The sequence below is a fragment of the Protopterus annectens genome, chromosome 13.part0 (genome assembly GCF_019279795.1).
Source record: "Protopterus annectens isolate FY-2018-M chromosome 13.part0, PAN1.0, whole genome shotgun sequence".
Classification (NCBI taxonomy): Eukaryota; Metazoa; Chordata; order Ceratodontiformes; family Protopteridae; genus Protopterus; species Protopterus annectens.
The window spans coordinates 1,351,945,071-1,351,963,783 of NC_056747.1; positions in this window are offsets into that span (position 1 = coordinate 1,351,945,071).

Sequence of the window (18,713 nt, forward strand, 5' to 3'; positions counted from 1 at the left end):
TTATACTTCCAAATTCTACCTACACACATCCAATAGTAAATTTGTACAATGTATAAACCACCCATCTCATTATATGCCCTACTTTTATTCACACTATTACTACTTCTTCCTCTAACCTTTGCCTACTTACTCACCTCCTATCAATACCCACTACATTCAGACCATCACTATCCAAATAAGGAAACCAATGCTCTATCCCTAACACTCCTTTATAACCATGCTAATATAACATCTTCACCCAACTACCTACTTGCAAAGTATCATAGAATATTACATATTAAATATAATACTCAATCTCAGGAAAAATCTACTTCTATACAAATTCCCTAACCCAAGCTATATAGGATTACTACTCTCATTAAAAGATGGTGACATCCACCCTAACCCAGGCCCAACAAAACTCCTAGCACTCTCCATAGCCAAAATCAATCACCTATTGATTCCCTTAGTAAAACATCTAACTCCCTCCAAGTAGCCCATCTTAATATAAGTAGCATAAACAAAAAAGTATCTCAACTCCAAGCTCTAGTAGAAGTATATTCCTTCGGTATTCTCTGCTTAACAGAAACATGGTTAAAACCTGCAACCAAAGACAATGAAATCCTTCCACCTGGACATAACATGCTAAGACTCGACAGAGTAGCCAAGGAGGGTGGTGGGGTAGCTATTCTATTTAAATTGGGCTTACAGTTAACCACCTACGACTGTAAAATACCCATTGATTCCAATGCAGAAATTCTCATCTCCAAACATCATATTAACAATGCCAAATCCATCCATATCATCAGTATGCATCTTCCTCCTGGTAATAACATTGCCACCATGGAAAATATCCTTTGCTGGCTATCCCAACACCTGCCCCAAGAAACCATAATCCTAGGAGATATAAACATTGATTGGAACTCCTATTGTAGCAACCTCCCTACAACCCACATTAACCTATATGGGTTTTCTCAAACCATTACATCCCCCACCAGGATCAATAAAGTATAACCAGAAAGCAAGTATATTAGACTGGATTCTCAAACTATCACCCTCACAATTACGATTCTGGAACCCTCCCTGATGATATGTCACCACTCGCTTACCTATTATCAGGCATACAACCCATACTCCCAATCCAACATCTGTCAGAAATATCAGATCCAAAAAGAACTTTAACCCTGAGCTATTCGAAAAGGAACTAACAGCTCGCAATTGGTCTCCCTTAAAACACCTCCCTTTAGAAGAAGCCATCAATTACTTTAACTAACTTCCTTGCCATTCTTAACCACCATGTTCCAACCAGATTAATTAGAATTAAAACCAAGTCTGCCCATGGCTTTCAAAAGTAACCAAACACAAAATGCAGCTTAGAAATAAACATTGGGCCAAATGGAGAATGACTAAACACCCTGTTGACCAACAAACTTTAGACAGTTAAGGAATGACACTAAGAAAGCTATATTCTCTGATAAAAGAAATTACTACCTACAATTTCAACAAACTAACCAAAACAACCCACAAAAATTCTGGATTAGCATTAACCAATTACTCCAACCCAGGTCAATCCACCACACCTAACCCTCAAAATACTGACCATAATAATCCCATTAATACAGCCAATACATTAATACCTTCTTTTCTAATGCTATCCAAACACTAGCTAGTCAGTTATCACCCAATAGCTTCACTTTACCTTCCTATAACTCAACCTCACCCCCCTCCTTTTCATTTGCAACCTGTCCCCACTACATATATTCTAACCCTTATACAAAAACTAAAACCATGCTCTCCCTCAGCAGACCAACTACCTGCTGAATTTCTACAGCTATCAGCCAAAGCTATAGCATATCCCATTTCCATTTTGGTCAATAGGATTACCGAAGGTCACATACCTAGCTTATGGAAAATCTCTCATATTATCCCCCTCCATAAAGGTGGACACTCCAATGAGCTCTCCAACTACTGCCCCATTGCCCTTCTTTCTCCTTTGGCCAAGATCATGGAGAAATGCATCCACAGGCAATTACTTGACCACTTATCCCAAAATAACTAACTCTCCAGCTGTCAACATGGTTTCAGACCCTCACACAGCACTACCACTGCCCTCCTTTCCTTTACAGATTGCATAAACAAAAACCGCAACCTTAATAACCTTTCCTCAGCACTATTTATGGACCTGTCCAAAGCATCTGACATGGTTAATCATCAGATTCTCATCAACATACTCAAATCCCTATCATTAGATGCACCTTCCATAAAATGGTGCCAGTCCTACCTAGATAAAAGACAACAGGCAGTAATTTGGCATAAGACTATCTACCCTTAAACCGGTTACTATAGGTGTCCCTCAAGGGTCCATACTTGGACCTCTCCTCTTCTCCATATTTATTAATGACCTTCATCTAGCCATCCCCCAAGCCACATGCATACAATATGCTGATGATTCCACACTTACATGCTCAGCCAAATCCACATCTGAACTTCACTCTCTTACCCAGAAGGCATTTAATACAGTTGAACAATGGTTCACACAGCATTGCCTTCTTTTGAACCCCCCCAAAAACTAAACTTCTCCTCTTCAATCCTACTCACAAGTCCTCTCAGTTTGATTTCTCGGTTACATCCACCAATGGTACCATTATATCACCAGACCCAACCACCAATCTGAACTTTGACATCCATATCAACAATACTATAAAAACTGTCAACAAAAACTTGTCTCTCTCTATAGGATTAAACCCTTCCTTTCCCCCACAGCCAGAATAACCATAGCTCACACTCACCTAATCTCTACACCTCACCCATTTTTACTAAACTACCTAAAAATAACCTCAGCAAACTGGAAATGTACTACAATAACATTGCCAGATTTGCAACAGGAAACCCCTACAGAATCCACCACTGCATAAATATAAAGCAGCTAGGATGGCTACAAAACCTGATTAAAATCTATCAACTAACCATTGCCCATAAAACACTTTATAAACCTTCCAGTACTCCTATTCTATCTACCCTCATCACCCCTTATACAAATCTGAAGTCCTTACGTTCCTCACACAAACAACTTCTACACACCTCTAAACCTAACAAGGCTGGGGATTCTCTATTCTCCAATGCTGTCAGAAAAACCTGGAATCTTCTCCCCAGTGACTTTTCCTCTCTTCCCTCTCTATCACTCTCCAAAAACAGACAAACTTTACCTTAGAGCACACTGGTTGTGCCCCTGTACTAAACCTGACTAGGCATCTATCCATCTGTTTAAACTTAGCTCTGCCTATCACAGACTACTCATGAACTGTTACATATTCCTTTTTGACTATAAATACAGACTCCCTCCAAAACTAGTGTCCAACCTCTGTAAATACTTTCTACTTAAGAATTTCTTTATTTTAATATAATTAACCTGTCTTCTCTTTTCACTTTATTTCTTTTTATGTATTATACCTGTATGTTGTATTGTATATGCATTCTTGCACTATAAGTACTTCTTTTTTGTCCTCGCAGAATTTTCTGTTGTAACCTGGAATATGCATTGTATATAATGAATGTTGCTATTTAGTCATTTTTTTGTTTGCTAAGTTTTTCATGTATCTGTCTTAGAGCTCATCTCCCCGGGCCTCTACTGAAAATGGACATATATCCAGTTAGACTAGCCCGGTCAACAAATGTAAAATAAATAAATAAAATAAAATTATTTTAAACTGGATGTTCTCTTAAAACATGCTTTTTTTTTGGGGGGGGGGGGTTCATATAACGAAAAACTATGTGTGCCTTGATGTGCCATCCTAAGGTGGACGTAAGCCATTTAACTCTGTACTGAAGAAGGAAACTGCTCTTGGCTATGACAATGCATGACAATATTTTCTGCTTCTGTTTATAATTCCTGTTCTGTTACCTGAACTATCACAGTTGTGAAGTCTGGTTTAAGCCAAGCCTCTCATGCTGATGGCAGTGATTCTAGTTCAACAGTTTTGTTAGAGATTCTAAACTAAGGAAAGTTATTACCAGACAGCCACTGTGTTTAGCTGCAGATTAATTTGGACAAGCAACTAATAAACACAAGGGGTCACAGCATGACTTTCATCACAGTTCAGAAAATTGGAAGTCTGACATTTAATACTGTAAGCATATTTTAGATTTCCCCATCATTTTGAAAGGATAAAGGGAATTCCATTCAGAAGGTTTTAAGAAAACTCCTTTCTAGGTGGATTATCTGAATCATTTCAATAGACTGTTTACAGACCTATCAGAAGCTCATGAAAATGAAAATGATGGACTTTTGGAATAACAGGCAACAGACCCAAAAATGCAAAAGTTTATGAGCTGGCAAATCGCCAACTGATGCTGCTAAATTTCAGCCAACAAAGATGGAGTGCTACATCACAGGCATGAGGAATATGGGTATAGTAGTGTGTGATATAAACCAGAAACATCTGTAATGGCACAGATGAGATTTCTGAAACTTTGTGGTAATACCCAGGTAATATGACAGTCTTACTATTCTTCCTCCAATGGCAGTGAGAGCATCTTTAAAGATGATCTGACACATCCATCATCATAACAAAAGACAAATGCTAGACAGTAGAAAAAAGCTGCTACAGCTAATGTACTCCACATGGAAACACCATGCAGATGCTAACCAAAAGAGAAGGTCGTGTAGAAGTAGATCTGCCTTCGATGCAAGTACATGGAACCAGGACGAGTTACGATAGCTTTCATGTTGATGGCACAGAACCAGCTGCCTGTCTGTGCATGATGATACAGGTGTACAAATCAGCATGTACCTTTTTGTACTCAATCTCCAAATATCCACAATCACCTTGCAATACCCTGCCTTTACAGGAACGAAGAAAAACCCTAGTCAGAAAATCTGTCAAAGAAAGGCAATGGCTGAAATGTAGACTGAGCATGAAAATGACAGACCTCCCACAATCAAGGTTGTATGACAGGAATTAGAAAAGTACAGTTGTGTACACTTACCATAAATGTAGATGTTCGAGTGTATTCACTGTTGCAGTCAGTACATTTGGGTAATCCTGCTAAACATGAAGAATATCGGAAGGGAAGGACACACAATATAAATTCTGTAGCGTGCCCCTGCTCAGCAGTTAAATGTTAAGTTTGTCCATAATGGCAGATTTCCATTCATGGACAAGTCTAGTGAAAATGAATCATGGGTACTCTCAAAAAACCTAGTCTTGCATTCCCATTGTAGCTTTTAGTCCTTATACTGTGTGTGCAAGTAATCCAGAAACAGGCAGAACAAAGATGTGTTGTGACATTAACATACTGCCTGTTTCTGGATTACTTGCACACACAGTATAAGGACTGTGTGTGCAAGTAATCCAGAAACAGGCAGAAAGTACAGTTTTGTACCTACCATAAATGTAGATGTCCGATAGACATGCAACTGCAGTCATAACATGTGGGTTGTACTGCCTCAGGCAGACCTCGGTCGGCCGGATTCCAAAGTCTGGGTCCGACGTCGGCTGATGTCGCATTTCTCCCCGACGCCAGAGCGGCTGGAGTACATAAGCATCAGCCGACGCCATTTTCTTCAGTGTTTCTTGCCCCAGATGCCAGGTGCCCTCCAAGGAAGGCTGTAATCAAATTGGAAGACAAAAACAGGATTCCAAACAAATACATGAGCAATAAAACAAATACACCATAACAGATATCCGCAGCTAAGAGTAAGGGGATAGGAGTGGACCCTAGGCATAGAGGGTATGGAGGAGGGAAAGACTGCAGTTGCATGTCTATCGGACATCTACATTTATGGTAGGTACAAAACTGTACTATGTCCTTCAAGAATGCAACTGCAGTCATAACATGTGGGTAGAATACCATAGCTTAGCTGGGGAGGAGGTATGCTCTAGGAAAGAGATGGTGTGGCAATCAAACCCTGCAGGACTGCCGAAGCAAAGCCTGCTTTGGATCTGGAATATAGAGGGAGATTGTAGTGTTTGGAGAATGTATGCACGGAGCTCCATGTAGCAGCTTCTAGAATGTCCTTTGTAGGCACCCCTCTTAAAAATGCTGTAGAGGTGGCTGTAGCTCTGGTGGAATGTGGTCTGACACAGGCTGGAACAGTCTTTCCATGAAAGGAATAACAGAATCTGATGCAATGTCCAATCCATTTAGAAATAGTCTGTTTTGAAATTGCTTTTCCTTGGACTGCAGGGGCGTAAGCTACAAAAAGCTGTTCAGACTTCCTACTGGCCTTGGTTCTGTCCAGGTAGTATCGAAGTTGTCTATGAATGTCCAAGGTATTCAAAAGTCTTTCCCCCTTATTCTCAGGATTGGGGAAGAAAGCAGGCAGATGAATGGCTTGATTTAGAGAAACCCTAGATACCACCTTTGGCATAAAAGTAGGGTTGGTCCGTAATGAAACCCTGTCTCTGTTGAAAATAATAAAGGGTGGTATTGCCATTAGGGCCTGTAGCTCCGAAACCCTTCTTGCTGAGGAAATTGCCAACAGGAAAGCTGTTTTCCATGAGAGAAATTGCAAGTCAACTGAAGCTGCTGGCTCAAAAGGAGGTAGAGTCAGTTTTTCTAAGACAAAATTGAGGTCCCAGGCTGGCACTGGGGCCTTTCTTGGTGGCTTAATGTTCTTGATTCCCCTGAGGAATTGTCTTAGTAAGGGGTGAGAAAACAGGAGGATCAGTGTTGTATCTAGCTGAAATAGCAGATGCATGTATCTTTACTGAAGAATATGAGAGGCCTCTGTAACATATCTGCCAAATATTCCAAGATAAGTGGGATGTTCAGTAATGATGCATCATGTCCCTTGCTGGTATTCCAATTGCTGAATCTTTTCCACTTTGCTAAGTAAACCTTTCTGGTGGATGGTCTTCGAGCCTCTGTTAGTATCCGCTGAACTTCCTTGGAGAGAGATAAGCTGAAGTTATTTATGGGATCTCCCAGGCTGTTAGCTGCAGTGTCTGAAGGTTTGGATGCAGTGTTTCGAAATTGTGTTGAGTCAAACGTAGAGGCCACTGAGGGAGGGCCCACCTCCTGGTGTGACATATGCTCCGTAGTGTGTACCAGTGTTGTCTTGGCCAATCCGAGCTATTATGATTCCCTTGGGCTTCTCTGCTTTGATCTTTAGTAATACTGAGGTCATCAGTGGCAGAGGTGGGAATGCATAGATTGCTGGGGAGTTCCAGTTGAATGAAAGGGCATCTATTTTCCAAGCCTTTGGATGGTATGTCCTTGTGCAAAATTTTGGTAGAAGATGATTGAGGTGAGAGGCAAATAGGTCCACTTCTGGCTTGCCCCATGTAAGTGAGTTGTCTGAAAGCCTTGGATGTAACCTCCACTCGTGTGGATCTGTGAAATTCCTGCTTAGGCTGTCCGCCAACACATTGTCTTTTCCTGGAACAAACTGGGATTGTAACTGGATGTTTAGACTCTGTGATTTCTCCCAAAGCTGCATTGTCAGTCTGCAAAGGGGGTAAGAGTGGGTGCCCCCCTGCTTGTTTATGTACCACATCACAGTGGTGTTGTCTGTCCGTATCAATAAATGGCCTTGCTGGAGTTGGTGTTGAAAAGCCTCGATAGCATGCATTACTGCCAGCATTTCCTTTTGGTTTATATGCAGATGTGTTTCCTTTGGAGACCATTGTCCTTGTATACACCTGCCTTCCATGTGCGCCCCCCCATCTGAGGTCTGAGGCATCTGTAGTCATGGTCTGTGTTATCTGTGGTTTTTTGAATGATATACCTGTGTTTTCCTGGCTCACCGAGGCCCACCATAGGAATTCCTTTTGTAGGCATGGAATGAGTGGTATGATTGTCTCCAAGTTGTTGCTGTGTTGAGACCAAATGCTTTTTAGGTACCATTGAAGCTTTCTCATGTGTAGTTTTGCTAATGGAACCAGTAGAATGCAGGATGCCATGTAACCCAGGGCCTGTAGGAATCTCCTTGCAGTCAGCTGGGTGAGTTTTGCTAAACCTTTGAAGTATTGAGTTAACTTCTCTTGCTTGTCTTCTGTCAGGTAAGCCATCTGAGAGGCTGTGTCTAGTTTGGCTCCTAAGAAGATTATTTGCTGGGATGGCTGCAGTCTTGACTTCTGGAAGTTGACTGTGTATCCCAGAGCTTGAAGTAATCGTATGACATAATCCAGGTTTTTTGTCAACATCAATTTGTCGTCCGCTTGGTGTAAGCAAATTTATCGCCGAAAAAATCTTCAGCGAACTCCGCCCGGTGCCTGAGAGTGCGCTTGTTGAAGCGAGCACAGGCTACACAGGCCGAGACGTCGTGGTCTGGGCCCAGGCAAGGGAGGCAGTAAGAGTGGAAATCCTTATGAGGTATTTGTTTACCACAAAAAAGACAATTGTTAACTTTTTCAGTAATTTCTGACATCGGCTGAGGCAAGAAAAGGTCCCCAACGGGTACTTAGCTTTTGATGACTTCGGTATCGTAGAATACAGGAGCTGACCGACCGGCACTTGCGAACTGCTTCTGGCACCGCGCGGCAAGAAAGACTGAAGAAAATGCGGCTGATGCTTATGTACTCCAGCCATCTGATGTCGGAGAGAAATGCAACATCAGCCGCCGGACCCAGACTTTGGAATCCGGCCGACCGAGGGCTGCCTGAGGCAGGACAACCCACATGTTATGACTGCAGTTGCATTCTTGAAGGACATCAAAGATGTGCTGTGATATTAACATACTGCCCCTATCCATGAGGGGCAAATGTGTTAAACCAGTGGTGAATTTTGCCTACTTAACATGCCTTACAAGCTGGGGATTAGGGAAGGTGAATGTTTTTGGCAAAGTGAGTCTCTTCAAGGGAAGGTTGCTTCATCTAGGAATTATGGACCAGACCCTGGGTAACTGCCTCCCTTAATGACAGCCCTTCTTGGTATCAATGTTGCTTTTGCCAAGTTTTACAAAAACAGTGGGCAGACCCCGAATGTACAGAACATTCTTGGATGTTGGATTAATTTAGAAGGCACACTTGACACATACAGCCAAAAAACTGACAAAAGCACTGCTCCAAATGAAGATACTGCCTCACTGTAAACTATGTAAAGCATAACCTTGAGTGACCATGTATGGGCTTCCACACACTCATCTAGATTACTGAAGAGTTTGGCCTTCAGGTCTACGGCAACCAGACCATTACCAAGGCCATGCTGCTTCTCGAACTGCACATTATGGTTAGCTCTAACCAGTTCCAAATCAGCTACAACTTATAATTATCTCTTACCAAAGCAGAGAACCAACTGCACATTCAGGTTACCAATGCAGAGATCAAATGTGAAACCACACTTAGCTTTTATCTCACAGACCCAACAATTTAAATACTTATCAAAAGAAGACTGCTAAACTAGCAAAATGTTTCTTGATGGTTTTAAGTAGCCAGTGTCACTGTCAAGGCCAGACTAACATAAAGGTGGTAAGCATTTAAGATTTGCCCATGACTGTTTTGTTTCTTTGTAATCAGTATGGGCACCTTCCAGGAGTTCTTAAGACAATATGGAGAGCAAGCAAATAGAATGTGTGCTTCTGCCACTACCCAAAAGGGGACCCAACAACAGCACCATGCTTACACATGATGGCAACATTTCTGAAGGATTACCTTATTTGTGGGTATCAGCAGAGTATCCAAGCAAAACCCACCACACACTTGCTTAGTGTGAATTGTTTACCAACTACACACTCAATATGAATTATTTGTGCACGCAGAAGTAAATAACACTGCTTTAAACAAAAGAGCATAATAATAAAATAATAACCCTTGCCCCCCCCCCCCGCACTGATAAATGGTGCAGGTTTTCTCAGAACAAACACACAAAAATACACTTGTATGTATACAGATGATGATGGGTTAACAGCCTAACTTCAGCACTCTTATTGGCTATGCATTCACTGACTGACCATGTCTTCACAAATACTGACCAAGGTAAAAAAAAAATTACAGAAGCCATCTTTTTATATCTTCAGAGGGCTTTTGAAGAGGTTGACCATGTTGCATTGTTTCCTAAACTGTCAACCACTGGTTTCTCCTTGGAAGTGGCACAACAGTGAAAACAGAAATTTCTGAATGACTGGACCTTGCAATGCCACTCAAACTGACAGCACACAACACAAGTGGTCCCACAAGGTTTAATCCTGGGCCCTCTGTTATTTCCACTGCTCTGCCTCATGTTTACTGTATAATGTACACATATGACATTGTGCTGATCAGGTTAAACAAAAGGTCACCCATTATGAGCAGTGAATGTCAGAAGAATTTTGAAGCTATACTGAACTGGCTCTGTAGAAATAAGCTGTCCATCAGTATGCACAGAAAAACAGAGAGGCTATCTGGTGGTTCGAAAAAAAGTAAACATCACTAACTTCAGCATTACACACCCTTCTAAGCACCCTTCCTGCTATCACTCTCAACAGTGGTATCTATGCCTGATCTATCACATTACCAACACACAAACTCAGGTCAATAAGGGATGAACTCATTTTAAATTCTCGCACAAAACGCCCAACGTCTTGAAGACAGAGGCTAGTGAGCCACTGGTGCCTTTCCTACAAAATTCCATGAGCATCAGTAACCTGCAGAAAAAAAACAGACAAAAACGGCATAAGGCTAAAAGTTTTTCTCCACAGGAAATCACTGCTGGAGCAATTTCTAATTATGTGCCGGCAATGATTAACATTTTAGGAAGACTTATCCCTTCAAGTTGGTACAACCATAGAGTTGGTATATATCTGTTCAGGGGGCTTCCTCTGAAAAAAAAAAGTAAAAGAAGAAAAAAGGAGTTTTTTTTCCCCTCTTGGTTTTCAGGCATCTTTTTTGTTTTTTTGAAGCATCAACTTTCAGGAAGCTGGCTTTTCATAGTGGAACTGCTATTGCCATAAATGTACTCCTCCCCAGACTGGAATGCCACCTCCCTTTAAATGCACTTCTTTCTGACACAGTACAGCACTCAATCTACAAAGGGATAAAACACTTAGATTTATACACCTAGCACAGAGCTAACCACCATTACTAAGCCACCCTCAGCCCAAAAGTACAGTTTTGTACCTACCATAAATGTAGATGTTCGAGTGCTAATACAGCTGCAGTCATAACAGATGGGTTTTCCTGTCGTCAGGCGGGTCCTCGGTCGGCCGAATTCCAAAGTCTAGGTCCGGCGTCGGTTGTCGTCGCTTCTTCCCTGATGTCAGTGCGACAAGGGTATAAAAGAACCAGCCGACGCCATTTTCTTCAGTTTTTCTTGCCTCAGATGTCAGGTGCCCCCAGAAGGAAGGCAATGCATAAATTTATGTAATAATGCAATGCAATATAATCAAAAAGCAGTAGTTGCAAGCAAATACATCATAAAAGAATACCCCAATCAGGTTGTATGAGGAGGTGTTGGCCATTAGGCCTGTCCCAAGAGGGGAAGGAGGGAGGGAAACCTGGACTGCAGCTGTATTAGCACTCTTAACATCTACATTTATGGTAGGTACAAAACTGTACTATGTTCATCATGCATACAGCTGCAGTCATAACAGATGGGTAGAATCCCAAAGCTAAAAAAGGGTGGTAGGCACTAGGTGGAACTAGGAGGAGCCAGGATGCCCTGCAAGACTGCAGTGGCAAAGCCTGCTCTAGATTTGGAGTATAATGGTAGGTGATAGTGCTTGGAGAAGGTATGTACAGAACTCCAAGTGGCTGCTTCCAAAATATCTTTGGTAGGAACCCCCCTGAGGAAAGCTGCAGAGGTAGCTGTGACCCTTGTGGAGTGAGATCTGATGCCTGCAGGTACAGTTTTACCATGAAGAGAGTAACAAAAAAGCGTATGCAGTGGGCTATACATTTTGAGATTGTCTGTTTGGAAATTGGTTTCCCTTGAGCTCCTGTAGCATAGGACACAAGAGTTGTTCTGATTTTCTGAAAGGCTTTGTTCTGTCCAAATAACGCAGCTGCCTGTGAATGTCCAAGGAATGTAGTAGTCTCTCCCCTTTGTTTTGAGGATTAGGGTAAAAGGTAGGTAAGTGGATAGCCTGATTCAAGGCTACCCTAGATACTACCTTTGGCATAAAGGACGGATTGGTTCGTAAGGAAACTCTGTCCTGATGGAAAATGATGAAAGGCTGCACAGCCATGAGGGCTTGTAGTTCCGATACCCTGCAAGCTGAGGTGATGGCCAGAAGGAAGGCTGTTTTCCAGGACAAATATTGCAGTTCTGTTGAAGCAGCTGGCTCAAAAGGAGGCAAGGTCAGTTTTTCTAGAATGAAATTGAGGTCCCAAGCAGGTACTTGTTGTTTCCTTGGGGGTTTTACATTCTTAGCCCTTCTGAGGAACTGTCTTAAGAGGGGGTGAGAGAATAAAGGAGGATCAGTGTTGTATTCTGCAGAAATGGCTGAGGCATGGATTTTGATGGAGGAGAATGAAAGTCCACTGCTTAGCATCTCAGCTGGGTACTGTAATATTTGAGGTAAATTCAGTATTCCAGGATTCTGACCCTTTTTCTCATTCCAGGCACAAAACCGTTTCCATTTTGCGGAGTAGGCTTTTCTAGTAGAAGGCCTTCTGGCCTCCACAATGACATCCTGCACCTCCTTGGAGAGTACGGTCTGTTGTGAATTTAAGGAATCTTCCATGCGGCTAGACTGAGTGTTTTCAGCTGACTGTGAAGAGTTTTGAAGTTGTGCTGAGTCAGTAGAAGAGGCATTAGAGGCAGGATCCATGGTGGGGAATGCATCAGGCTCCTCAGGAGTGGGTAACAGTGTTGTCTTGGCCAGTCTGGAGCAAAGTGAATCATCTTTGGTCTGTCTGCTCTGGTTTTTAATAGAACTTTGGGCAGCAGAGGATGAGGTGGAAAGGCATAAACTGTCACTGTTGTCCAACTGAAAGAGAGTGCGTCCACTTTCCAGGCCTGTGGATGAAAAGTCCTTGAGCAGAATTTTGGCAATTGGTGATTTTTGTGGGAGGCAGAGAGATCTATGTCTGGCCTTCCCCATGCTTGAATTATCTTTGTAAAAACTTGAGGATGCAACTTCCATTCGTGTGGATCTGTCATATTTCTGCTTAGGTTGTCTGCCAGCGTGTTTTCCTTGACTGGCAAGTACTGTGCTTGAAGTTCGATTTGTAATTCCAGAGCCATGTTCCAAAGAGACATGGCCAGCCTGCATAAGGGGTATGAATGGGTTCCTCCCCGTTTGTTTATGTACCACATTACTGTGGTGTTGTCTGTCCTTATCAATAGCTGACCTGGATGCAGTAGGTCTTTGAAAGCTATAATAGCATTTATTACTGCTAGCATTTCCTTTTGATTGATGTGTAGGTGCTTTTCTTTTTGGGACCATTTGCCCTGAATGCACCGATCTGTCATGTGTGCCCCCCAGGCGTAGTCCGAGGCGTCTGTTGTGATGACTTGATTTGCTTGAGGCTTGCAGAATGGGAGACCTGTGTTTCTTTGGCATGCTTGAGCCCACCACAGAAATTCCTTTTGAAGACATGGAATCAGTAGTATTATTGTTTCCAAACTGTGGCTGTGTTGAGACCATAGGTTTTTTAGCTACCATTAAAGTTTCCTCATATGCAGCTTTGCACATGGGATTAGTAGGATGCAAGATGCCATGAATCCCAGAGCCTGCAGGATTTTCCTTGCAGTCAGTCAGGTGAAAGTTGCCAGTTTTCTGAAGTATTGAGTTAGTTGCCCTTGTTTCTCTGGCGTGAGGTAGGCCATCTGGGTGTTTGTATCCAAGCTGGCACCCAGGAAAATTGTTTGAGAGGGTATTAGCCTTGATTTCTTTTTGTTGACTGTGTATCCCAGAGAATTCAACAACATTATTACAAAAGCCAGATGTTTCAGAAGTATGTGCTTGCTGTCCTCTTGGATCAGGCAGTCGTCCAAATATGGGTATATTTGTATCCCTTGAAGTCTGCAGTAGGCAATTACTGATGCCAGGCATTTCCTGAACACTCTGGGCGCAGTAGATAAGCCAAAGGGCAATGCAGAGAATTGATAATGGGTTGAACCTGCAGGAAATCTGAGGTATCTTCTGCAATCTTGTCTGATTGGGACATGCAGGTATGCCTCCTTGAGGTCCAATGTTAACAGCCAAGACTCCTTGCCCAGCATGGGAAGAAGCTGCTGTAATGTGAGCATCTTGAATTTTGGCCAGAGTAAAAATGTGTTTAGGATGGATAGGTCCAAAATAGGTCTCCAATCTTTTCCCTTCCTTGGTACCAGGAATAGTCTGGAATAAAAACCTTGACCCTGTTCTTGTGCAGGTACCTCTTGAATAGCTTTCATGTCCATGAGATCTGAAATTTGTTTTTGTGCCTCTGCCCTTTGATTGTGTGGCAGGTTTGGCATGCCTCTCATTTTTGGAAGGGTGTGAAAGTGGAATCTGTAGCCTCTGTCTAGAATGTCCAGGATCCATTTGTCTTTTGTGACAATATGCCAATTTTTCGAAAATAATGCCAGTTTTCCGCCAAAAGGTGCTGCCATTTGAGCCTTGCTTGGCATGCAAAGGGGAAAGTCATTGGGTCTGCTTTCTGAAAGGCTGTGAACTATCCTCACCACCTCTTTGTGTAGGTGCTTGCCATTGTCTGCCTCTAAACGATCCTTGAGATTGCCCTCTGCCCCTCGGGCGCCTGTATCTACCTCTTTGGGGTCTGTCCGTGGCTGGAAAGGACCAATTTTTGGAAGGCCAATTTCTACTGAAACGTGGAGGTTGTACCTGTAGGAAATCTTTCACTGTTTGCATTGATTTTGCCTTTTCCTCCATTTTCTTTAATACTTCCTCAGCTTTAACATCAAACAATACATCTTTTTGCAGAGAGGCATCTAGTAATTTAGCTTTGACATGATCTGGTAAAGTTTGCTCTTTGAGCCAGGCATGTCTACGTATGACTGATCCTGTAACAGCAGCTCTACATGAGGCCTCTAAAGCATCAAAACCACATTGCAAGGTATGTTTACCCACTTGTTCTGCACTATGTATCAAATCCTGCAACTCCTTCAAGTCTGGTTGTTCAGGCTGTGACATTTTGCTTCTCAACTGTGATAACAGAAACTGTTTGGTACTTTAACATATGGAACTGACAGTTTAATGCCCTCATGGTTAAGGTGGCCGAGGTGTATACCTTTTTACCCCCACCTTTCCAAAGCTCTGGAATCTCTCTCTGAAGGTAATGGATTTTTAGCAGTGGAAGCCTTAATTCCCTTGGGGCCCTGTGAAATAGTTTCTGGGTCAGCCGCATGGCTTTTGTATAGGAATTGGTGTGAGTCAGGAACCTGGTAATACCTGTCAGGCTTGACTGGGGCTGGAAGTAAAGAGTCTAGGTTAAGGCAGGCCTCCGAATACACATCATCTAGAATGTCTAAGACAGGAGGTATAGCCAGAGGCCTGTGCTGAGGGAGCAAGAGAAAATCCCTAAGCCTTTTCTTGGAGTCTGAGTACTCTTGGCCTTCCCAGTGGAAGTGTTCCCTCAAGGTATGCAAGGTTTCCCCAAAAGAGTAATCCTCAGGGAGACAGAGGGAATGGACTCCTCTGCATCAGAATCTTCAAAAGGGGAGTATGAATGTTCCTGGTCTTCAGAATGTTCTGAAATAATAGAGGCCTGGTCGGAGGAGGGGGATTCTTCCTCCACTCTGGGCCTTTTGTCCGGGGGGGCTTGAGAACCCCTGATAAGAGTAATCAAATCCTCAGCCATTTTGAGCATCTGCTTTTTAGGCATGGGGCCTTGAGAAGGGCCCTGTGGAGCTTGTCTTTTAGTATGCATGGCTGCTTTAGACTTAGTGAAAGCCTTAATGGAAAAAGAAGAGGAAGGCCTGAAGACACCTTGAGAGGTGGCAGACCTGTCTAAACTCTGAGTTTCACTGCCAAGAGTGGCTTCGGTATCTGTAGTCGGGGTGTGGGCCGAAAAGCCTGCGACCTCGGGTACAGTAGACACCGCCAATGAAGTGTCGTCGGTAGTCAGGGGTTGCGTAGGCGCCTCACTGAGAACCGGACCACCTGTAATCGGCTTTGGCGTGGTGTCGGTAGAAGTCACGGACCTCGTATGTCGGTCCTTATCTTTGCGTCTTTTACTCAAAACTGGAGTTAGAGTATCCGACGACATAATGTAATTAAATTTTTTGCCAAAATAGTGTTGGGCGAACTCCGCCCGACGCTTAATAGTGCGTCTGTTGAATGTAGCACAAAAACGACAGGCCGAGACGGCGTGGTCTGGGCCTAAGCAAGGAATGCAGAGGGAATGAAAATCTTTATGCGGTATTTTCTTCCCACATGAAATGCAATTATTAACTTTGTCTGACATCGGTCTGAGGCAAGAAAAGTTTCCCCAACGGGGTACTTAGCTTTCAAGAAGACTACGGTTGAAAAATATTCGTAATCTCAGGAGCTGGCCGACCGGCACTTGCGAACTGCTTCTGCTTCGGGCACCGCGCGGCAAGAAAGACTGAAGAAAATGGCGTCGGCTGGTTCTTTTATACCCCTGTCGCACTGACGTCAGGGAAGAAGCGACAACAACTGACGCCGGACATAGACTTTGGAATTCGGCCGACTGAGGACCCGCCTGACGGCAGGAAAACCCATCTGTTATGACTGCAGTTGTATGCACGATGAACATCTACCACCTGCTACAGCTAAAAACGACTTAATTGCTCAATATACTCATCTACAAAACATGAAATAACTGCTGTCCACCAAACCTGTCATACACGGTTAGTAATACCGATAATCATTATACAAGCTCCCACTCACACTCGGTGTGTATGAAAGTGCTGTGTGTAAAACAGCTCCAGCTGCTTCAAACAAATTCCCACAGAACAAGAAAAATATAGACAAACTGATGATTTTCAAGGAAAGACGAGGAGGCCGTATGTTCAAAGAAAAGTACATGTAAGTGCTATAGAGACATGGACTCACATTGGTACACTAGCTCTTAAGAATAAAAATGCAGACTTTGAAGTGATACCTATCTGATGCTACCTTAGGACACAAGAGTGATAGGATCACAAACACCACACTGCACACTTACACTACACTTTTACATCGCTACACACACACACACACACACACACACACACACACACACACACACACACACACACACACATATTTCTTGTACAGTTATGAAACTATCACAAGCGGATTCCTATTGCATTACACTGTAGTAACAAAAACAGTGTGAGATGTGTATTATGTTTACATACTTTTCTGTAGTTATACCCCATCTGTGCATTACACATTTAAACATTAAAAATGCAGGGATTCTTGTAAATGTAATTTAATTTTTTACTTCTTTACTGTAACCCCTTGTCTAGGTTTTGTACAAGCAATCCTTTATTAAGTGCCTTAATAATACTGCAGCACTGCCCCCCCCCAAGTGCATAATTTCTTACTTGTTATTGTCTTTGCTGTTGTGACCCAGGCTATGGTGGAAAAGGGTCCATGGAGCAGTCCACATACCCAGTTAAAGTATAAATAACAAATAAAAGCAGACCCTTCATATGAGATTCTGGTAAGTTAAGGTGTGCTGCAAAAGTACAGTTGTGTACACTTCCCATAAATGTAGATGTTAGAGTGTATTCACTGCTGCAGTCATCACACTTGGGTTATCTGCCTGCAGGTAGCCCTCAGTCGGCCCGAATACCAGAGACTTAGTATTTCTGCATCGGATGCTGTCACTCCAGGACTGACGTGCTGACAAGGTTTTCCTCAGGACCAACCCTTCCTTTACGCGTAAAGTGGTGTCCAGTGTGGCTCTGAACAAATCCATCCATTTGCCAACTTTCTTCCCTAATCCTCAAAGTAAAGGGGAAAGGATCCTGCACTCCTTGGACGTGCACACACAGCTCAGATTCTACCTTGATAGGACTAAGCCGAAAATCTGACCAGTTACTAGTCAGCTTTGCAACAGGGGCAGAGGGCAAGGCCATTTCAAAAAAATTTCCAAATGGATTGAACACTGCATCCATTTCTGCTACAAGCACCATGGGAAACCAACCCCTCAGAGGGTCAGAACACATTCCACTAGGGCAACATCTACCTCTACAGCATTTCTCAGGGGAGTTCCTACCAGGAACATCCTGGAAGCTGCTACCTGAAGCTCTGTACACACCTTCACCAAGCATTACCACCTGCCTATCTTTTCCAAATCCAGAGCAGGTTTTGCAACAACAGTTCTGCAAGGCATACTAGCCAGCCCTCTCTCTTCTTGACTGCCTCCACCCTTCTTCAGCTTTGGGAATCCACCCAAGTGTGATGACTGCAACAGTGAAACACGAACATAGTACAGTTGTGTACACATCATAAATGTAGATGTTTGAGTATATTCACTGTTGCAGTCCTGGTTTCCCTCCCTCCAGCCCACTAGTTGTTCTCTCTCTCCTCTCTATGGCTATTATTCACCCCTTTCAGGGGTATAGGTATTTACTTTTTACTGGTGGTATTTTCCCCACCATAACTTAGCTCCCTATCTGGGGGAGTTCCTGACATTTGGGGCAAGGAAAACTGATGTAATGGTGTCGGCTGCCTGTTTTTATACCCCTGACAACCTGACGTCAGTCCTGGAGCAATAGCATCCGATGGAGAAATACTAAGTCTCTGGTATTCGGGCTGACTGAGGGCTACCTGCAAGCAGATAATGCAAGTGTGATGACTGCAACAGCAAAACACGAAGAACATCCACATTACATTTACTCACTACAGAGTCTTTAAAACTCATAAGAAGCCCAACCTTAGATTTTACTTCAAACAAGAGACCTTCTGGCAATGG